The sequence below is a fragment of the Pinus tabuliformis genome, chromosome 3_2 (assembly GCF_031772625.1).
Source record: "Pinus tabuliformis cultivar Carrire ecotype Pingquan chromosome 3_2, CPIR1, whole genome shotgun sequence".
NCBI lineage: Eukaryota > Viridiplantae > Streptophyta > Pinopsida > Pinales > Pinaceae > Pinus > Pinus tabuliformis.
Window position 1 is genome coordinate 943,452,105 of NC_142302.1, and position 25,059 is coordinate 943,477,163.

Below are 25,059 nucleotides of genomic sequence, written 5' to 3' on the forward strand. Positions count from 1 at the left end.
GGAATTCCAAGCATGCGGGCGACAGGCGAATCGACGCGGGAGTAGAAGGAAAACGAATAGGCACAGAGGTCGAATGGCTAAAGCCATGAACAGAGATAGTGAACAGGAAAATATTTGAACGAGGAATAGAAGAGAAAAAAGACAGTGAACAGTGAACCCCGAGAGGATGACTGAACAGAGAGAGCAGTAAAGCCAAGAAAATGCGATAGATGGCCGAGCTAACCACAGGAAGTATTGAGCACCAGAGAGCTTGAGAATCAAGCCTTCCCATAGAGGAATCTGTCTGGATTGAGCATCACAGTTGGCTCTTTCCACTGTAGACCAAGGGTCATACAGTTGGTAGGAAGAACGAGAGTTTGTGTACTCCAAGTGGTGTGGGGATTCCACGAACCACCCTGCCAAGCAAACCTGCTTCAGCAGAACTCATATTGAGTCCTTGTAATGTAATTTTTCTGCTTGAAGATGCAATAAAATAAGGCCACCACTGAAGCTGGACCGGAGATGTAGCCTTGGAGATTAGGGTGAACTCCTTATTAAAGTTGTTTGTGTCTTTGTGTGGTTACTGTATTTCTCTGTTGTCTTCCATTTGAAATGTCTGTGTATTGGAAATCTGATCGATCCATTGCTTAAATAACACAGCACACACACCAGCACATGAGTCTATAATACCCGTTGTTTAATAAATCTTAACTGATGTCACACATAAGGTGACTATCAAATCAATGTTGTTTATGATGAACGTAGATCATGGCATTGAAAAACATGTAGTTTTTGCAGTTTACATAACCATGTGTTATCTGAGTGCTAGAAGAGAATGACAACACTAAAGAGGATGAGGCATGAAAGGCCTTCTCCATAGTAAGGAAAGAAGCATGTTAAGAAGATCTAGAGGAAGAACACTTTCTATAGTCATTGCAATAGGATTGGTCATCAAAGAACCACGTGTTGGAGGCTCCATCCAGAGTAGTGCCCTACGGAAAGATCACCAGTGCAGAAATCGGTTCAAGAAGTTGTTCGACAAGAAAATTTGCCAGAAGAAGATAACCCATTCACTTTGATAAGTGAGTAAAGGTTTTTCTAGATGAGTTAGATTGTTTGGGCCTTCTTTTTAAATCATGTGTTGCAGTTTAAAATGTAAAAGTGATGATGTGTTTTCCATCACTTGCTAAACAATAATGATGTTTTGGCCTTGTATTGATAGTTCGGGTATTGTTTCCATTTTGATGTAAACTTGACCACAGAGTATGTGTTATAAACTCGTGGCAAGTATGGGATGCTTGGGTCATTAGTTGGTCATGTAAGTTAAGCATGTAATTTGTAAAATTGTATTATAGGTTTGCAGAGGATGCAAGTGTTGACTCATCTCTTATGGCTCTGAAGAACAAAGGTGAAGGAGAAGGAAGGGTGACCTATTAGGAAACTTTTGGTGTAGACAATGTACAAAGTTTTAGATTATTGTCATATTTTTGGAGGAACAAAATCACCTCAGTGGGGAGAATTGATCCAGGTGGATCTCTAAAAGTACTAGTGGCATGATAAAAAGGCTTAAAATTCAAAGTGTCAAAATTTCGATACACTTGGCATCATATCGAAGTGCTTGTCGCCCTGATTCCAATAACGTGAACGACACTCCAATCCGAGATCGTATGGAGAAGTTAGAGCAAGTCAAAGTTGCAGTCAAAGTTGGACAGTGGGCTAGGTTTGAGTATCCCCAGTTTCACCGTCAACCGACAACGAACCTAGTACCCAAGAAGCGGAAAATTCATTAGATCCCTAAAATGCCTAATAACCTCCACGTTCAAGAATTTTCAAGAATGGCCTATGGTTATGTAAAAAACCAAAAAATATATATGTATGTATGGGGGGCGGACACCCCAACCCCGCCCTCCAACAACCATATTAACATCAAATAATATATACAAAAAGGGCGTCCAATAGGCCATGACCCTCACCGGCCCCAAACACCATAACGGGTGTATATGGGGGTGGGCCACTCGAATTGGGTAGGCCTGCCACCTGGAATAACCATATGAAAACCAAATCGTGGACTGGCGGCCAACAGGGTGTAATGCCCAACCAAAAAAAAAACTATCATATGGCATTAAGGGGATTCAAACCCCATCCTACGTCGAGTGAGTCGAGCTCATTGCCAACGGGCCACTTGGGTCTCTTGGGAAGCTCCGTCCACATCTGTTATTTGAACCTTCTTCCAGAACACGCCCATGAAGGTAGCGGTAGAACGAAAAACACGACAAAACCCTAAGCATGAATGGAACCTCACCAAATAGCATAACCATGACATAGTGATAGAGTGTGGAACCATGATTTCCACATTTTTCGAGGCAGAGAATTTTTTGCAGAGAATATTCCTTGATGCCTCGAAGATTCCATGGGGAGGTAAATTTTCATTTTGTCAGAATGATATGAAGTTTACAATCATTTTAACTGGAATTTCACAGGGAACACAATGGTGAAATCAAAATTACCATTTGAGCATCATATTTGTAGATTCCCAGCAGAGCAGGATCTTTGAATAATCTTGAGGGAATCTTCTAGATTCCTTGGAGGCTAAAATTTGCCAGGGTCAGAATGCAACCAACTATATACTCAAAAATCTCAGAATCTCACAAGAATCATGATGGAGAGATCAGATTTTTGATCTGAGTTGAAGATCTCCAGTTAGCCCAGAGAAAGGAATTTTGGAGAATCATGGGGAATCTAAAAAATTCCTAGAGGCCCAGATTTTGACGGTGCCAATTTTGACAAATGGATAGTATATTTAACACCTCTCAATGATGAAAATTCAATGATGCAGTCATTTTTTGTGGCTGAGCCTTCCATTTTTCAGCCAACTTAAGAGGTGAGGGGACATGAATCAGCCATGCCATATTTTCCTTCATAATTTTTGAGATGATGTATTATGTTTTGAGATCCCTGTTTGATGTTATGTTGTGGGATCGATTTTTTCACATTATATGAGATGTATTTAGATTGTCATGCTATGTATTGTTGTGAAGATCCCTATGTAACTATGTTGAAGGGATGCTCATTTCCACATTGTGTGAGATCATTTTAGTTTGTCATTCTGAGAGGAAGCCTCATTGAGTGAGAATTCTTGTAAGAGGAACGTATCATGGAGAGACAAGCCACTCTTGTTTGAGGGTGTATGTACTTGCTATGAAAAAGAGTCTTCCATGTACATCATCATCATTTCCAACAATATATGAAGAGACCTCCACCATCTTGACACCGGGCCTGAAGACGTACTCCACATTGCATGAACTCTGTTATCAAATGTGTCGTGATCATGATTTTTTGATCATTGTCATGCTTCCACTTTTTTAAGCATGCAAATATGTTCTTTTATGCTCTTTAAAATGAAATTATAATAACATCACAAAAGTGAAAGATCTTGGATGATTCTTGTAGCTGAAGGAACCAGAATCACAGGCTCACAAAACCTTTGTCCCAGGGAGAAGTTTGTACACTTCATGGACAATCTTGAGAAGTTTGTATACTTTAGGGACAAGCTTGGCAAGTTTTCATACTTCAGGGATAATATGGAAGCATTGAGAATATTTTCCTTGGTTAGAGGGAATGGTGATGTTGTTGCATCAAGGGGCATACATTCTACCTAGTTCAAAATTTAGATAGGTCAAAGTATTGGCCAAGGGCCACAAAATATGGCTAGAGAGAATGGCCCAAAGAGCATCAAGGCCCAAAGTTCTCCCCAGATGGACAAGTGAGTGACTCAAGCATCGAGAGGAGATTTACCATTCAATTAGCATGCAGGAATGGTAATAACCAAGGGTTTCAAAATAGGTCACAGGTGTTGACCAAGTTCCAAGTGACGACTTTGATAATTGGTGAATTTATCCAAGTGAGAAATTGTTGAGCATGATGTTGATGCAAGATGATTTCCATAGGTAGAAAATTGACACATCAACATAGTTGACTTATTAGGGGAAATTCATTTTCTTTGAGTCAAGTACGTTGACTAGGATTAGGGAGAATGGTTCAACAGAGGAAGTACACCATTTGTGAGTCAAGTATATTGACCAAGATTAAGAAGAATGGTTCGAGAGGCCTATAATTAATCAACCATAGAGTCGAGTAGGTTCGTCAACAGTAGGCTTAGTATACTCTGCAGATAGGTTGCTTGATCCCATTTAAAATCATGGCCTAGAATTAATACTTTGTATTTGTGACCGAAAACTCAAATGGATCGAGTGTGTCCCTAGGGTTTCACCACGAGTCAAAGAGATTGATGAGGATGATGGTGAACCAGGACTATTTAGTATATCATGAGTTGGAAGCTCCAAACAGAATCATGGTAACTAGGTGATGTTAATCATGTATCATAGGTTAGAGATGATGACTATAATTATGGTACCTACTTGGTGTTGTATATTTTTACCATATGCCAAACATGTTGACGATGATTATGATAATCAGATGATGTTGATGCTTATGATAAATGATGAACATTTTCTTAGAGAAATTTATCAATAAGAGAACATCTGATAGTCATTATGAATACCTCCCTAGATAAGAGGGAGTGTTGAATTTTGTAGCTATGGTTGGTCTTCATAATTAATATTTTATCCCTTTAAATATATATTATGAAAAATGCATGACATATTCTTCATGTCATTTTATTTTAGTCATTAAAATGATTAATATAACAAATATTCATCATGTCAGTTTCAAAAGAGAAAATTTTGAATTTTTGGCTCCAAACTTGTCAAGTCAGCGCCAGTGAAGAGACATACATTAAGGCACTCGACGTCCGCCTTCAAGAAAAGTTTGGTCTCTCACAAGATAAGATATGTTCTAGGCATCCAAGAAAAGGAAAATATGAAGAAGAACAGAGATATATCAAGTATATTTTATATCCCTCTGTGACTTCACATGTGTGTTTCTCTCTCCTGCAATTTTGCACATGCAAGTTTCTACGAATATTTTGGGCTGCAGGGCCAAGTTTTTGGGTAGATTCTACGAGGCCAAATTTTGGCCTAGGAAAATCAGATAGGGCTAAGTTTGTTGGGAAAAATATTTACTTGGAAAGAGGGAAGTTTGACTAGCTTTTACCATATAATTGTTGGTTAGTTTGACCATCATATTTTTCTAGAAAAATTAGGTGTATCCCTTGTTGGGCTAAATAATTTTTGTAAGGAAAAGGCTTCTAGGTTTTCCCTCCAAGTGGTTTTCCTAGGGTAAATCTTGTGTTATCTGTATGCATTGTGATCTCTATCGTCCTTGCGCATTTATGGTTGAATTTATGAAGTGTAATTTATTAATGACAAATTGGAAGTGCTAAAAGAATATCTACAACATTAGAAGTAATTATTAGTTTTAAGAAATTAGTTCTTGTATCTATTGCACTTGAAAAATCAACATGTCATAGTTGGTCCTATGCTATGACCAATGTTGTGTCTTTAGTGTTCCATGTGTTTTTATTTCCTCATCAAGGAAATATTGTCACGATCGATCAATTAGAATATTATGTGTTGTCAACTAAGTATACCACTATGGGTATTCTTGTGTTGTGTTTTGAAGACAACCCTTCAGCCTATGAGAGTATCAATGTGAGATTGTTTAAAATCCCATCACCTATACGCCTGTTCCCTATTACCTTTCCTAGTGTTCCATCTACCTTGACCTCTCCTATGCAGATGATATATTCTATCACCAATAGACCCCATCAATCACCGGATTCTTGGGTGGTTCCTTCTCCTTCAAAAGTAGACCTATATGGTGAGGATATATTTCCTTTAGCAAAAGAGACTACTCTCTAGTAGTTATGTTAGCACCTCATTTCAATGGCCAGAAACTCCTTCCCAATATGAAATTTGATTAGGATTATTTACCCACATGGGCCATCACTCCACCTATTCCATGTCACCCCCTTAATGACAAGTATCCTTCTGGAAACGTTATCTAAGAGGTCATGGATTCACCTATTATTCCTAGAGAGATTGTTCCTTTTCATGCCTCCATACTCCCTTAACAAAAACTGGTAGAGATTGGAAAATTAAATCTTAAATTAAGCCAAGAGGCATTTCCTAGACCATCCATGGGAGTGCCACCCTTGGACCGAGTCAAATATTTGGTTTCTAGCACTAAAATTTCCAATGAATTGTAGAACCCACGTCCTCCCATTTATGAGTATCTTATACCCCCTTTATGTCCTGATAATCATTGTCAAAGAGTTCCATTAGCTCATGAGACCATGCACCTCTTATGTCCTTGAGTCACTCTTGATAATGATATACTTCTACACTTTCCCCAACATCATTAACCTTTAGGAATATGTAAATTCAACTCTTTATGGCATGGTCCCCTGACCATGTTGCACCATATGGTTCTAAAAATAAACCATGAGTTCATACACAAGAATCCTTGGCATGTTCCCAGCTATGGGCCCTACACAATGTAACCTATTAGATTGTGCTACACCTTGTACGTGATAACTTTATGGTACATCATATATGCCAAAAAATACAAAAATATTATACAACTCAAAAATAAAAAATACATCGTCTCATTTTTACCCAATCCATGTCTTATTTCTTTCATTTTATGATTTAACCATGCATCTAGTCTTCTAGATGGCTTTAATAGGCTATGGTGGCATATTTATTGCAACATCCATTACAACCTATGTGAAATTATCTTGAACCTATAATATAGGGATAGGTTTAACATTACCATTTATACTACATTATGAATTGTCCTTGCCATTTTTAATGCATCGTAGGTATGATATCATTAAGTTGCGATTTTAACACATCTCTTTTTTCACATCGTAAATTCGCAGTAGATATTGATTATACATGGAAGTCTTATATTAACACTTCATTTTTGTGTTCATGTCCATGTTGCACTATTTTATCACCATGGAATCCATCCTTTTGACCCACCATGACTTAGAATTTGGTCCTCATTTTCTCTCCTTTTCCATTTTTTGGCTATACCCCAAGAGGATTCCACCCATTTTGTGCCTTCTAATTGCTGCTACACTCCACCTTAATTATGAATGTAGATAATCCTTCATATTGATTCACCACTTCCATCACATTGTGTTTGCACCATCACTTGCTTTCTCTTGGTGTTCCTAACCTTCCTGGAGGGATCACTACATCAAGTAATCTCCTTTTCCAGCATCTTCGCTTCTTTTTTCTTAGGGTAGTTCCATAAGCTTGGAACTAGCTTCTACCATTTATGCCACTCGTTTCTCCACAGTGGGATTTCTTAGTGTCCTCATGCTTGTTAAACACTGAAGGGTACCAGGAATCCTTTTATCTCTTTTTGAGCTCATTAAAATTGAATGAAAAACCTTATTGATCTTACTTGTCCTCTCTTTTGTGCTCATTAAATTTAGAGATTAAAAATAGAAAATGGGAAGGATCGTGATTTATTTTATTGATCAATCAAAATGGTAGCATCAACTGCATCATCCTTGAACATGGCACCTATTTACATCATTTCCTCACAACTAGGTTTTAGCTTGCCTAGGAGCTATACCATAACTATGCTTTTGTTTACTCCTTTGCCTAGTTACTCTTCTAGTCACTATGGAGCATGCTTAAATTCCTCCTATGTTGTTGCATGGTATCATGTGGTTTTCATTAGTCAATGCTTGAAGGTCACTTTTTTTTCCTTCCATTACATGTTCAGGGGAATTTTAAACCTCATTCATCCATATGTAGTCCTTATTGACCTTTGGTCCCATTCATCCCTATGTCAATTGTACTTTATGACTTCATCCATTCACATCATCTCTCAGTTTGTTCCACGCCAGTTGATAGGGGATATAATAAGGCCTTCCTTCAATGGAACTTCTCATATTGACTTAAATGTATTATCTAGGAGTTTGATCTAGGATATAGTAGTACCATGGAGCTTGCAAACCCCAATGGTAGGATTCCTTGCAATCGAGAGTTGGTTTACCTCATTGACCCTTGATGGGTCAAGTCTGCAAGTGTTTGATGTAAGCTCATTTATTCAAAGTTGATGTGCTATGCTAGGTACCTTGGGGTCTATTTTTATCATTAGTGGGTCCCCTTGCATCTTTTAGTGGTATACCTTAATCATAAATAATCATATTGTTTCTATCATGCTCGACATCAAATCCTCTATTCGCATGTTGTAGATTCATACCATCAGGGTTGAGTAGAAGACCTTGGGATAACGACATATCACTCATATATGGCACACTTCCCAAGTTGTGTTAGATTTATGTATCATTTTGTGTACTTTGAGGACTATTCTAGGAAGCCTACCTTATATGTGTCCATAGTCATATCAATGTTTACTATGACATAGATCCACGTAATATTTGTTGGTGGCCATGATCCTTTGGTTTTTCACATGGATCCATTGTTTATATCTTATGGCCATGTCCTATAATTTCATTCCATGGATCTACTATTGGCTTGATGGGGCCTGACCCAGGTTCAGAGTTAATTAGCCAAACAAATCCCTACACTACTGGCCCTTTCAGCAACAGCCCGCAGAGTGCGGACTGAGGTCTCACCTGAAGTAGTCTGGGGGATGTTGGAACCAAGTTTCCACACCCTTGAGATGTCCGAGGGGTCGATTTAGTCCAACTGTGAATATCTTCACGCAGGTCACTTCGTGCATTGTCCTGACCTACGAGACCTTCGTGATCTATTATAATCGCCTTTTCACATTACCAATTAGGGGCTGAGGTGCTTTTGTGCTGCTAATGCAGCGATCTACGCTATTTCCCCAAGTTGCACCGCAGATCTTACTTATCTTCTTATAATTTTTAGTTAACTTTGTGTATACAGATACTTTATCTTATATTCACTTAATCAACACAGTCATATAAGTTCGCACATCATACAAACAGTATAAATGCAATTTATACCCAACACATTCAATTTAAAATATAGGAAAAAGATACATGGAAATGATATGAAACTTCTTCTTTATTACTTCTCCAATCGGTTACAAACTTGATTCACCCTGCGCACTCAGCTGCAGGGGTTTACGCACTCAGATGTGGACTACTAGGCCTCCGTGCACTCAGTTGAAGAGCCTTCTCCTACTCTACAATCCAAAGACTCGACTCTACACTTAGATAAGACTCAATTCTTCATCCTTTTTCATGACTTCATTGTCTCTTTTTAACAACTTAAAGCTTCGCTCTATTTATAAAATCCCATGGTCCACAGACCATGGGTAAATCTCTAAAGCCGACATTGCATTACAAAAATGAGGGCGGACAACCCTATGACTCATTTACCACTTCATGCTCCATGCCCACAAAAGGCAGAGTCTTTACATCGGATTTAGTCAAAATCCAGGTTTTAAGCCTCAAAACTTCCCTTGGAGGATCTTGCACCCAACAAGCCCCCAACACAAACATTGTGACTCACCCTCAAGTCACTCTATCAGTGCAGAGATCTTCACGCAGAGACCTCCCAACTCTACCTGAACTGATACAAGGTCGGCAGCGTACTGAGTAGCTGTCTTCTGCACTTCCTGGACGTGTTGTTCAAAGATCGTGGTACCTGAACTTCTTCCCTGCATCTGCTCTTGCATTCCCTGCATCTACGCAAGCTTGGCCTCGATCGAGGCTGTAATGATGAATTCCTCATTGATCCAAGGTTAGACACGTGCCTTCAAAACCCCTTCCTTATGATGTGCCACGTCTACCTACTTCTTGATTGCTTTTGCCTGTTGCATCCGCGTGAGCCTCTGGGTAAGGGCCACTGTCTTTGTGGTCCCTTTAATATCATCGTATTTTTTCTGCAACTCACGCGCCTCTATTTCTAAGCATTATATGTTCGGGTCGTCCCGTAGAGTGTTGAGGACCTCGAATGACTCTTCTAATAGTTTGTTGCAATCGTTCATTGCACTGCTGACCTCCTTTATTCCCATTGTAATGGCACTAGCGTGCTATTCCCTCACCTCTGGTGGAGCTGAAGGCTGCACCTTCAACCATAGCTCAACCATCTAAAGGTTCAGCTCCAACTAAACCTTAGCCATCTCTTTCTTCACCTCGCGTACCCCTGCTGCTAGCCTCCAGATGCGTGCCTCTGTTGGTGCCTCTACTGGGATGACCAACTCAGGGACCATCTGGCAGGCTTCTTCAACCACCTGCACAATCTATCGGTTCTGTGCCACTACCTTATTGCGCTACAAGCTTAGTTTTTCCATGTTAATTCACTCTTCACCCATCACCTGGAGCGTGCAGCCCTCTCTAGCCACAATTCTGTAGTCACTCTGTCCTACAGAACATAGAGCGTCTCCCGAGGGAGTGAAGCCATGTTGATCCCAACCCACTTCAGCACATTGACCATAGGCCTGTCAGACTCATTTTCTGTAACCAATCCCCCCTTTGGCAACACTATAGTGTTGGTCATGTGAACATGCAACATTTCCTCAGCTGTAGGCACGCATCATTTCCTCAGCTGCGGTCGTGCCTACTATGAGGCTAGTTGACAGAGTACTATCCTGAGGAGTGCACACTTGCAACTCCTGTATCTGTGCCCAGAGGGCCCCCAACACCATCTAATTCTCCTTCGTGAACTTCTCAAGGGCCTTTGCGGTAACGTACTGCACCATCTCCCTTATGTCATGGAGATCCCCCTCAGTGAGGGTGATTGGGTCAAAAGAAGACTTGGAGGATTTTGACTTCTTCCGCAGCCCCACCTACTCTCTCGGGCACTACCTCTTCAGCTGTGTGGACGCTATGTGTGGGTCCATGCCAGCTTCCTCTGTCTCTATCTCCAGTTCTGGCAAAGGTGACTTCTGGCCCTTCCACGCCTTCTCTACTGCCTTTTGTTGTTGTGTGGTTTCCTTCAGTGGTTCTGCTGCTTCCTTCGCAGTGTCCTATGCCTCTTGTGCCTTTGTCGTTGCTGCCTCGTTTCTTCTCTTCTCTACCAACTACGCCATCCACAGTTTTTCCTCCTTCTTCTTCCTTTGTGCAACAGATTTCTCCAATTCCAACATGGATTTGGTTGGAGCACACCACTCCAGCTGCCACGACTCAAGAACAACGAATATGATATTTTCTGTGGCCAGGTACGGGAGCTCGTTCCATTTCTTCACATTGTCCTTGCGCGCCCAGATATATACGTGGTGGAAGTCTGCCTTGAACTTTGCAAAGCTCTGCAAACTATTGTAGACAGTGGGAGATAACTGCGGCTTGCATTTAATCCCCATTCTGATGTTAGTCTCCATTAAAACCAAGAATACTTTACTGTCTCAGATCCTTTGCGCATCTTTAGTTTCCCACAGTGAAGCGTACTTTGCTGCATCCAGAAGATCTTGTGCAATTGTGGGGAATTGGCTGTCCTCAGGCAATTCCCAAGCCACCAGCATTATGGATAGCAGAAGCCATGCATAGTGGAAAATCTTCCCCTGTTCCTGTGCCTCCTGGCATTTCTCCAGGAACTCCTTGCACAAGTACTTTGACCAGTTAAACTAGAACCCCTTTGCACATTGCGCAGCAAGTGCAACCACTGGCACGAGCACCTCATCCACATGACACTTTCGCATAACCTTCCCAACTAGTATCTGCGTTGCGACTCGGACCACAGTGTTGCTGATACTGGAGATCGCCTAGCCTCTCTTTTTCTTCTCTAGCTTGAATTTCTTTTTCATGGCCTCTGCGATGTCCAAATCATTACTCTTACCCTCTAAAATATCCGTTGGGTCCTCCCCTTTGTAAGGGAGTCGGGTAATTCTATGAATTAGGTGGTCTGTGATGGGGATGGGCTCCTCCAGCCACAAACACCCATCATGCACCAGGCAGAGCAGCTGCCTGATGACAAAGATAGTTACTGGGGTGCGATGGTAATGTGGCACCCAGAGTAGGTTTAACAACCCTGCTTTCTCTACTCTGTGCAACCACTTGTGCAGCTCTAACTCTATGACTCCCGTCGTAGTATTTTTCTTCGGCAGCATTAGCTACGCAGTCGCCAAGTGTGGGAATTTCTCATGGTCCTCGAGATCCCAGTATTCAAACATTAGACCCGGCACCCATCCCAAGTGCGCTCCTTCAAAAATGATATCATTTGGGAGCAGTGGAGTCTGCAGAGAGCTCTTGCTCTCATCTAGGTCCTTGGGCACCCTTTCCTTCCCCTTTCACGGAGGAACATATGCGGGAAGCTTGGTTAGAAGGTCCTTGCCCTCAGTTTCTTCCTCCATTCCTTCATCCTCCTCCTCTTCTATGAGGATGTCCTCAAGGTCTTCCTCCTCTTCATCAGTTTCCAAATTAACTGCCTTCCCCTTTTCTTCCATAGTAAGTTTGGTTTTCAACGGGTTTCTAGGGGACATGCGCACCGAAACCATAGGCTACTTATCTTTATTGGGTCTTGGTGTGCGCAGTGATTTAGGGATTTCTGCAACTATCCTGGTGCTTTCTGGGGAATCTCCTATTGTCATGGCCTACATGGCCTCTTCAGTGGTCATCTCTTTGATATTCTTGGCTTCTTCAGACGCTGCCTTCTTGTTGTTCCACAAATCTCTCAACTGCTCAGGTAACACCTTCAACTCCAATAGGTCAAGCAGGTTTGGGTTTGGAAATCTCTGGGCACAAGACAACTCAATTCTCAAATGGCCAAGTGTTGTTTCCTTGGTAGCCCTTTGCAATTTATAGTGCCTTTTGAATTCGAATTCGACCATTCCCCCCAAATCCGGTCCATTAATGCTCCCTTGGCGGTAGATTTTCCCAAATCTAACCCATAAAGTCTACCTTAAATGCCTACTGCCTACTCCCTTTGGTCTCAAACGAAGCATCACATCATGAATAGTGTCTATAACGGTCACTTTCCAGCCAACCTGCGTGGCAGCGCAACTACCCTTGCGTTGTCGTGGACCTTGTGACACTTTGCTCCTCCGCGTAGCCCTGACATCGAGCAGCTCCTGGGAAGAGTAGTTTATAGTCTCGTGCATCCTTTCAACTACATGGAGCACTAAGACTATGCTCCCCGCAACTAGTCAGGTGGCAGAGCCACCTGTATATGGCTTCAACCGACTACCTTTTACTTTTCCTGGGAAGAGTTCGCCATTTAACTTCACCAAGTGCATCGCGCCACCATCTAAGATCTCCTTAATGACATATAGTCCTGTCTGATGCATTAAACTGATAAAATTTCGATGGTAGTCCCCAAGTTTGTCAACGTAATCACGCTCATCCTGTTCTATAACCACATCCTTTTTATCAAGAAAGTCCTTCTTTATTTCTTCCTTAAGCTTCTGGATTTCTGTTTCTACCATGGTGCTTTTGTCCCTCAACCGAACGCTTTCATTCACGAGTTCTTAGAGCCTAAGATCACCATGCTGGATCTCTTCATCAGGTCCCAAGTGTTCTTCTTTGAGCTCTTCCAACTACGCGGTCCCTTCTTCCAAGGCTCCGTGATCCGTCATATCCATGGGCACTACTATGTGCAGACTACGCATGATATACTCCATCAGTATTACAGTGTTTGCTCCATAGGCCAGCCTAGAAGGTGTATGTCCCATTAGTTTCTTACACGTTGTCCTATAAGCCCATAAGACTACTGGTACGCGTAGGTCCCAATCGCTTCGCTGCGCACTACATACCTTGTTTAGTGCTTTGTACACTTCATTAAAGTCTTCTGCGTGGATAACCTTCTACGCGATCATTCTCTCCACACTCTATCGTTCCAACTTAAGGATCCAGTTGTGGATTTACCCCACCAACACATGGTTATCGACCGTATCTCCCAACGCGAAGTTCTTGTCCATCCACGTAGGTTGTTTTCCATATGCCTGTACCCACCTAAACAAATGCGCGCGCGTACCATCCCATCCATTGTATTTTTCTGTCAATCACACTCTAGGCTTCCCAAATTGTGTGTGCATCATCCTCCTACACTTGCCCCAGTCGTCAAAGCTTCCTTTATACGTACCCCACCACCTCACGGGCGTATCGTGCATTACCCAATTCAAGGCCTAGAAACGTTGTTTTTTCGGCACCTCGCTTTCATACTTATCCAAGGAAGTATCTACTTCACTTAACCCATCAGTAGGTAGATCTCTCACTTCTGTTGATATGCAACGCAGTCATATTGTCATCATATTACAATTAAGCATGTTTACCTCATGTAACTAGTTCTTCCATCACTCTATCTCCTCATCTGAGTGCGAAGTATAGGAGCTTTCACGCTCCCATGAAATTCACCCATCTGTGGTGGAATTTACCCAGTCTTTCTCTCGCACAATTATCTTGTAGATGCAGTCCAAATCATCGTCACTTTCATAGTCACGCACTAGCTCTGTATAGAGTGATCCTTCAACAGGGTCCAGGGGTATAACTACGCATAGAGACTTCTTCTCAAAAATAATATTGCGCTTCTTCAGATTAATCACCCCATTCATGTAGTGGCCCAATCAATTCCTAAGAGCACGGGGTAGGGATTGTTGTCATCAACAATCTCTATCACCTCAAAGTCTGCTAGTGCACTCACTCCCTCAATATCCACGGTGATTCCCTACAATCGGCCCAAGGGTATTATCTTCTGTTGGTTCACCATTCGTAGCTGAATAGGAGACCATTACAGCGTACGTATCCCCATGAGCTCCCACGTCTTCTTTGGAAAAACGTTTGCATCCAATCCTAAATCCAGAATTACTTGGTCCATCTCATATTCTCCAATCTGCAAGGTTAACCTCATTTCTCTTCCTGTTCTTGTCTTATGCTTTCTAATCTTCCAAACTATGTGCGGTTCTCCTGGCATGGTCCCAGCGCATCTATTAATGAGTTCCTGTAACCCCTTTATAGCTTTACTATCACGCAGTAGCTTCATACATGTTTCGAGAAACATCGAGAGCATAGATGGGTCCATCTCCAGCTCCGGTCTATCCTTGCTTCCTGAAGTGGAGGCATTAGCGAAGCTCTTCTTAGCTTCCATAAAGGTTTCTCGAGCGTGCTCCAAATCAAACTCCGCTTCTTTCACCTGGGCTTTGCAAACCCAAGCACTATCTTTTGGTTGTTTTCCCTTATCATCTCCAATCGTGATTCCACTTCGGAGCACAATGTTCACATTTGGATCTTCCTCGCGCAGCTCAGACCTCATCATCTGCAGGTTCTGAGTCAGGGGAGGTCGTAGGGCTCCTTTGTCATGTATCCTAGCTATCAGCGTAGGACAACCTTCCGTCTCATGATCAAACAAGGTACAATAAAGACACGATGGACACGTTCGGTCCATACAATCATGGGAATAATGTCTTGGCCATCCACAATTGTAGCATATCAGTTGTCCGCGACCACTTCCAAGTCCTCCTCCACCTCGACCTCGTTTGCGCCCCTGAAATCTGGTTCTCACCATCCCAGCACTCTGGTCTAGGGCCTGCGTTTTAGCCTAAACCCTGTAGGTGGGAGTTCTATCCATCATTAACTCATAGCTTCTACAAGTGTGCTCATCGTGTCCCACCGACCTACAAAAATTATAGAAAAATTGTTGCAAATTTTGTCTATACTTCTGTAGCAAATGACAGTTGTCTGTAGCATTCTTTCCACCTATTTGACAAATCGAGCACCACAAATCGGGCACCGTGCTTGGTCCTGCTTGCACTTTCGACCTTAACGGCATCGATCCTCCTCCCACGAGGTAATTTTCGAACACTAGGTAGTGGTCTTTGTCATGACCCTGACCTTTGCATTTTACACACCACACCTCTTCGTGCACCTCTGGTCAAGCTGTCATGTCCTATTTTAGACTCTACATCTCAAGGCATAAGTTTTTCAACTGCACGTGGATTTGTTGAACTCCCAAATTAGGATCTTGAATTTGGGTCTCATGCAGCCTCATCGCAATATCTAAAGCCTCTGCTTGAGTCGTTAACTTCTGCTGCGACAACGCGCTCCTCAAATGTGGCGTTAGCAACGCTACAAACCGTTCGCGGTGTTGTCCATCCATCAGATTCATATAAGCTTCGCGAATCGTACACTTCAGCCTATGATCCAGCTCTCAAGGGGTCTCGCCTGGTAGCATTATGATTTCTTTGAATCCAATGATCGATTGTGCTTCAGAATTCGACTGGATAAATTCCTTATTTAGCATAGTTTAGATCTCCATGATTCCCACATTCGAATTATCATTAGAATGCTTAATGTACCAGGTCAACATGTGGCCCTGTAGGGTGCTAACTAGCATCACTTTCTTGATATTATCATCTATAACTCCCTGCGCTTCCCATACAACTTTTACCAAGAATCAAAATTGGTCTGAGTCTTCATTTCCCAATCCCTTGAACACTGGCAACTTTATTGTGCTTACCATATTGAAATGCAGTGGTGGAGGAGGTGGTACGGGCGAAGATGGAGGTGATGGTGATGAAGCTTGAGGTGGTTTGGGTGGGGGTGGTATGCGTAGAATTCTCTTCCTTATCAAATGGATCACACTTTGTGAAGAGACCTTCACAAGCTCTTCCTTGTCCCCTTGCAGAGGAGAAATCAAGGGGCTATTCTCTGGTCCCACACTTCCTTCATTTAAGTAAGTTTTTCCACTTTGGATAGCCCTGAACATCAATGTAACTGCACAATCTTCTTTTCACACAATAACATTTTAATCCAAGTATTAACAAACTTTACGTACTTACCTCGCGGTTCTTTGAGAAAGCGTCGCTCTGCCTCACTATAGTTGATTGGACTGTCTACCGTGAATTCGATAATGAATCCTCCTATAATATGATCGAGCTAGTGATCAACAGTGCATGTGATCTTATCCTCTGATGTTTCCAACCTGCACACCAATTCTGGGGTCCACACAATAGGATCGTCGAGCTTCCACCTTCCTTGGCTATCTACTAGCTTCACGATCCACTCGTATAGCTTAGTACGGAAAGACATGAAGAAGATTTCATGGATATCTGTGTATAGGTAGAAATCTAACCACTCTTCCTTTGATAGTCACGGATTCTTGTTCTCCTACGCCACGAACTTGTGAATTCTCCTGTCCAACCAACCTTCAATTTCCTTCTTAGTTGGATTCCAATGATACAACATTAGACATATCTATGCTGATTTCGGTCCCGGAAACGGAACCATTTGTTGGGTTGATGGGGCCTGACCCAAGTTCGGAGTTAATTAGCCAAAAAAATCCCTACACTACTGGCCCTTTCGGCAATAGCCCGTGGAGCGTGGACTGGGTCTCACCCTAAGCAGTATGGGGGGATGCTAGAACCAAGTTTCAGCACCCTTGAGATGTCTAAGGGGTCTATTTAGTCCAACTGTGAATATCTTCGCGCAGGTCACTTCGCGCACTGTCACGACCCACGAGACCTTTGCGATTTGTTATAATTGCCTTCGCGCAATCCCATCCAGGGACTGAGGTGCTTTCACGCTGCTAATGCAACGATATGTGCTATTTTACCAAGTTGCACTGTCTATCTTACTTATCTTCTTATAACTGTTAGTTAACTTCGTGTAAACATATACTTTATCTTATATTCACTTAATCAACACAATCATATAAGTTTGCGCATCATACAAACAGTAGAAATGCAATTTATACCCAACACATTCAATGTACAAAACAAGAAAAAGATACACAGAAATGATATGAAACTTCTTCTTTATTACTTCTCCAATCAGTTACAGACTCGACTCACCCTGCGCACTTAGCTATAGGGGTCCGCGCACTCAGTTGCGGACTACTAGGCCTATGAACACTCTCAACTGCAGAGCCTTCTCCTACTCTACGACCCAAATACTCGACTCTACACTTAGATAAGACTCCATTCTTCATCTTTTTTCATGACTTCATTGTCTCTTTTTTACAACTTAGAACCTCACTCTATTTATACAATCCCATGGTCCACGGACCATGGGTAGATCTCTAAAGTCAACATTACATTACAAAAGTGAGGGCAGACAACCTTATGACTCATTTACAACTTTGCGCTCAGCGCCCACAAAATGTGGAGTCTTTACATTGGATTTAGTCAAAATCTAGGCTTTAAGCCTCAAAACTTCCCTTGGGGGATCCCACGCCCAACATCTACAATGTATAGTTGGTAGCCATGTTCAATTTCTCTTTGTGCTAAGCAAGGGTAACCCCAACTTAGTGACATCTGATATTATTATGTTTGAGACCTAGGTATCAACATTTCTCTTATTCAGCCCTTTTGTCCTAGAACCTTCCTTGAATTTGAGCTACATTATTTAGTAATCCATTTTGGACATCAATTTCTCTTATGACCTCATTTGCCACTCCACTATATTCAGAGAGACCCAAGTTCAACATACCTCAATTTTCAACCAGAACGCATCCCCTTTCACCCTTGGTTTTACTTATATGGGTCTTACAAGGGATTTATTAGATGTTATAGGGGTGAAATTACATAAATGAGTAATTTCTCATCATTATTTTGTCACAATTCATAATTATGAAATAATAATTATTTCAAAATTGAGAAAATGTTCTAGAGTTTGTCATTCCCAATGATATCAACTTGACATGCTCTTGTATGATTTGGCTACATGTGCATTATTGTAAAAATTTTCTGACATCTCAAGCGCTTAGATGTCCAGATACATTCTCCCAAAGGATAGAATGAACTTATATAATCTAACTTATCAAGAGGAGAAGAGTTCGATCCAAAATCAAATCTAGAGTGAGATATAGATTTAGAACAAAAGAGAGCTCAGTCATGCTGGTGATTTTAGACTAAAAATTCATTTTCTTATTAGGTGAGCCTAGTCTTGCAGCATGTAAAGGAGAAGTCATACCAAGAATTGAGGAGGAGAGTGGAAATAAGCTAAGGTATAATTTGTATCTATCATTGAATACTAAGAGAATTTACAAATTTCCCTTCATATGTTTCATGTAATTTTATAATATATGTTGATTTTATTATGGTTTATACATGGTAATATTCCCTCCATGGAGGAAAAAACATTCTTTTTTATTGGTTCTTATGTGCAGGGGCTTGGATCAAAGTAGCTAGGTGCAGGATATTTGAGCAAACATGATATCTCCAACATTGTATTCAAATTCCATGATCTTCACTAGCCTTCGATGCATCAAACATGCATTCTATGGCTTATTAAATAAAATGTTTATGTTTGTGCTTACCTCATATTTTGGAAATTTGTACACTATGCCACACACTATTTGATGAATCTAGGGCAAGATCTGTGGAGCAATAGCTCCTTGTCTTAGGAACATTTCTTGGCACAACAATTGTGCCCGTCTAAATATGTTTCCTTCTAAGTGCCACCTTAGCATTCATACATTTCCACACAAAAAACACATGATAGTTCTTTTAACCCCCATGAACCCACTTACAATGTCTCATTGGCTTCATGTGGCTAACACATGGAAATCATTATCGACACATTGGAACCACAAAGGTCCACACCATCATGGGGAACATCATCCCAAGGCACATACTTGGATCTAATTTTTCCATTAATCTCCATATAATAATCTATAGACCACCAAAATTCTAGATACATTTTGGAATTTCCGAACATTTGGATCTATATAATTCTATTATTAAAAAAAAATCCAAATCAATCTAGATTTGGGACTTCATTCTTCTCGTTACATTTTATAATTAAACCTTTTAGAAATATGTATCTAGAGATTTTTAAAAGACCTACACAACGGAATTTTCTTGATTTTCAAATTTTTCTAGTCGTAGCTTCTGTGTTCCACGTCACCTCCATGAGGTTGCCACCTACCTCCACCTCAACACTGAAGTGTCATAATTCCAAGTCACCTCACCACATTGGCATGCCACATCAATGACATGTCATCATGACACATTACCTAAGACTATCCACATTCCACACTATCATGACACATCACCTAGTAATGACATCCCATAGTGTTCACATGGACTTCACATTTCCTCCTCATGGCCTGTTATGCTATCATCCAAAAACTAACATCCAATTTTTTGTTAAAAAATAAATATTATCAATTTTTTTGTTAAAAACCATTCATAATTATTTTGGTTTCCAAGATATATATATCTCATACACTCCATATCCCAATCTACATCACTGAATACTGTTAGGAAATTATATATTACAGAGCAATGGAACATATAAAATATTGTCGAAACACAAACACAGGAAGTTCATAAAACAAGAGAGACACATATATATGTGGTTCACCCAATTTGGGCTACATCCATGGAGAAACAACCTATCCTTCCTTTTATATTATCCAACAAAATGAAGATATACAACCTACGGTAGATCCATTGTAATTTACTCTTCACTCTCACACAATCCCCTCTCTCTTTCTCGCTAAGAATAATAATACACATCCTGAATACAATTTCATCATATAAACCAAGTGTTTCCTTCTACAAAAAAAAAAAACCAAATTAACATAATTTCTACTGTCATATCATCCACCAAATGAAAGACCCATATTGACTATGAAATTACAATATTTTACAAGGCAAATTTTCATCTATTTTTAGCTTCGGGGGCACTTCCCCTAAACCCCCGCTAGAGGGGGGCTTATAAAATCATCGTCACCCCCCTAGACCCCCTAATGGTGGTTAAATGGGAGGTGTTACCACCCCGTTAGGAACTAGGGTCCAACACGATGATGCCTATGAATAAAGAAGACAATCAAGCTCCACACCCAACAAATATATGCTCTAACACCTATCTACCACTCTTGATAGAATATGGACTTCATTCCTTGGTCCTATTGGAATATCACTAGGCCACTATGAAAACAAGAAAATGAATCTACAAGGTTAGATTAGTCTAATTGATGAACAACAATCAACAAATATTTCTCTATTATTCGATATTTTATTGACTAGACATCGAGAAGCCTTGGATAACTTTCCCAATGATCCAACAGAACTTCACACCACTTGGAAAAGAAAACTCCACTCACAAATCTAGTTGTTAAATGTCCTTTGATGAGTATTTCTCCATATCTTTGTCACTAGGTATATCTACAAAACGAGCATCAAGAACCAAAATCACCTATTACTTGTGCTTAGTTACAATATTTGGCTACTCCCCCAGTCTAGCACTCTAACCCAATATGCCACCAAAAACTATAATGATACTCCCCATAACCATAGGCTCATCCAATTATCCTTTTGCAGTTAGACCCTCTTACTATTAGTGCATAGTCATGGCCCCTTATCATCCCATATGACTAAGGGCTATGGCTAAAATCCCCTTGTACAAAAATAGGAACTTCAAATATTGAATTATAAAAAAAATTCTAAGCTTCTAGCTAGATTCAAAGGGTTGAAACTTACTCTTAATTGGGCAAACGCTTGTCCAAAATACTTCTAAGAATGCAAAGGTCTTCTCCATCCTAGAAACTCCTCCAAAACACTTCATTCAACCTAACATTTTCACAATGGAAAAACATAATATGGCCAATGACCAATTCAACATCTTAACCCCCAACTAAGATGATATTTTCACACTCTTGGGAATTGGTAGCTACAAAATCAACTCTAAAACATTACAACTATAACAACCAATAGTCTAGCTTAACACATGAGAAAACAAGGTCCACATAAGTCTTCAACAATATATATATCACTATGAAATATCACAAACAAGGCCTTAAGAACCCTTCTCCAAGGTATTTAATCAAGGGAAAGCTCCCAGTTTTCTTACTTTAATTCAAAGGTACAACATAGATATTTAGTCCCACTACTATCCTATAAATGGCTAGGTATACTAACAAAAATACAAGAAGGGCCATATTCTGAGCTTCTCTTATGTCTTACATTATACCATACCATACATTTCATGTTTAAAATAAGGAACATACTTATAATATTTCCTCTTCTTACATAATTACTTAGTAAATGAATTTATGATGATTAACCAAAAAACATTCACCATGAATTTCAACTCATCATTACAAACACACTTAGGAATATATCATAGCAATAATTATGAAGCATTGAACAACAATTTTATTTCGTTAATAGAGAAAATAGATACATTTATCTATGTTATTTAATTTTACTAGAAATTGAAGAAGTGAGAGCCACTCTCCACCCATCAATATGCTTAGCTACACTACATATTTCTTGTAGCTAGCCAGCACAATATAAATATAAATTTTTAAGAGGAATTTTCACTCAAGGTTAAATTCAAATCAAGGTAGAGGACATGAAGGCCACTCTCCATCACATATAAGAAAACAATGTTTAACCTTTTAACTATTGATCGTAGGGATATTAACACTCACAATATGCACACTATGGGTCTACATAGCACAAAGGATGTCCTTCACTACTTGTAGTCCCTCAATCCTCCCCTTTTATTAGTGCCTTACATGCATATTAAGTCCAACTATTTAGTGTATCCTATTGGCATCTAGCTCGACTTGAAGACTTCTACACTATTTCCCTATCCAAAAGAGTTTAAAACTCCACAAATTCTATTGTCATTTACAAGGTTCTCTATCACCCCATTCAAATAAACACTTTTATCTACGTGTTTGGTTCAATTTTCTACTCTCTCTAGTTCACGAGAACAAACCTCTCTCTCTCTCATCCTATTGGCATCTAGCTCGACTTGAAGGCTTCTACACTATTTCCCTATCCAAAAGAGTTTAAAACTCCACAAATTCTATTGTCATTTACAAGGTTCTCTATCACCCCCATTCAAATAAACACTTTTATCTACGTGTTTGGTTCAATTTTCTACTCTCTCTAGTTCACGAGAACAAACCTCTCTCTCTCTCTCTCTCTCTCTCTCACACACACACACACACACACACACATCCACATTACTCAAAATTAGAGTTTTGAGTCCATCCTATAGTGGCATGGTTAACTTAGAAGTCTCTAGAATGAGTGTGTAGCCCATACTCCTAGTGTATTTCAGTAATACTCCCCATTATTTCTCAGAAATGCTAGCCAATAGATATTTCGACTACTAAATAAAAAATAATAAGATTTAATTCAAGTAAGATAGGAAACTTCTCCATTCCTCCCTTGTTGCTTCCCTTACGAATTGGGATTCATCTTATCCAGTCTCCTGCTCATATTTTGCAAATATATAAATAAAAATACATGATACATCATTAAATCTTGTCAATGAGCCCATGTTAACCATTCCAAAATTATAAGACCTAATTACAGATACAAAACTTGGGGGTTTAAAAATGGATGTTGTAGACTACCCCACCACATATAATTACCTTTTAGGTTCTCTCTTCTAAAAAATGAAAGTATCAAACACTAAATTCATGGACTAATACATAAGGTCTACATTTCACCAAGATATTCATCCTAAGGGAGCCCAAATATCATGGTTTAAAAAAGGATGGAACATGACAACATTGTATTGACTACATGGCTTTGGAAAAAACACGACAAAAAATTGAGACTCCATTCTCTAAATTTATGATATACTCAGTCAGCTCAAAGGAAGAACTTTTTTAAATAATATTTCTTAAGTTATGACATGACCAAGCTTCACTTAAGAAAATTGATGTGGAATACAACTCTCAAGTTTAAGGAAGGTATCTTTAGCTAATTGGTCATGCCTGTCAACTTGATTAATGCACTAATAATGCTTGTCAGGTGTTCAAGCATCAAATCTACTTGTCACAAATGCTCATTCTACAAAATATGCAAAAACTATTTATATTGAGATAGACACCTGAAATTATTTCATTTTTTAAATTATAATCCAACATGGACATCCCATTTCTTATCAAAACAAGACACTCATTGTTGGGTTTCACAAATACCTCACTTATAATAAGGATGTTTATGCAATTCTACTCTAGGTCCATTAACAACTAAAGCATTATATTTTGGGAAAGGAAACAAGCATCCACACTAACCATAAACTTATGTAATATGTGCAAACATAGGGAAAGTTGTGAAATGACCACCTTCATAGTGGTCTACATAGTTTCATGAGTATCACCTAAAAATCACCATTCAAGTTTTAAGCTATATTAGTCAATCTCTAATAGTGAAACTAACCATAATTCTAAATTCATGCGGATATGAACCATCAAATTAGGCCTAGATGTATATTAGTGATCCTAGTTTCATTGCTATATTTAAGACAATAGTTGTAAGTAAATAGGTGCCAAACTTTCACCTTCAATATTTCCTTATGTGCCATATAGTCCAACTCTATGTTCCTTCCAATGAGATGAGAGTACGATTTGCGAGGCACACTACAATTGGGTAGAAAACAATTCGCTATGGAGAATATAGTGGCAGTGGTAAAAATGTATTTCTATTTGTCCAAAGGTTTGCAATGATCTAAGTAGCTACATCATATAATCTACCACGTGTCACATTTCCAAGCCAGCAATCAAGAAATATTTGTACACCCACTTTCCTTCCTAACAAGCCTTGGTAATCATTCTCCATGTAGTTCATGTTTAGTCTCCCTTAATCAAACATTGCCACAATTTTGTTATTGTACTTATTGGCAGGTTCTTTAAGATGGTAATTATGCCACCTTCTAAGATGAGCATTACAATACATGATATTACTAACCTTTTATTTGAACATGTATGGATTCAATTTGGATGCTAAATACCATTGTATTAGAAAGGGAGATCAAGTTCTTGAGTATTTTATTGTCCAACCTTTCGTCCATGATAGATACCAAGATGACCAAATAAATTGCTTCCATATATATATGAATAAAAAAAAATGAGTGTAAAGAATGATTATAAATCTCTTCAATACATGCAAATCTAAACATCCCCTCACATGTAATGAAACCTTACCCTATGTTCAACATAGTGAGAGCAAAATTCTTCTCACCTTTATTCACACAATCCTTTTTAGGGGTGCCATGGGTTTCAACACCCTAATTGATGTAGCCATTCCCATTGCATTATGATAGAAAGCATACTCCCATGCTCATAATGAGGTAAAAATGTAACCAAATTTATTAAATATATCTAACACATCTAATAACAAGTTCATGATATTTTATTGAAATCCAACATCAAATGTAAGCAATAACACAATTAGCATTCAGTACCACACAAGTTTTAGTTGTTGGTGACAAGGTATGGTTTCACTTATAGTAAGAGAAACATGTAGGCCCCCATAATGATC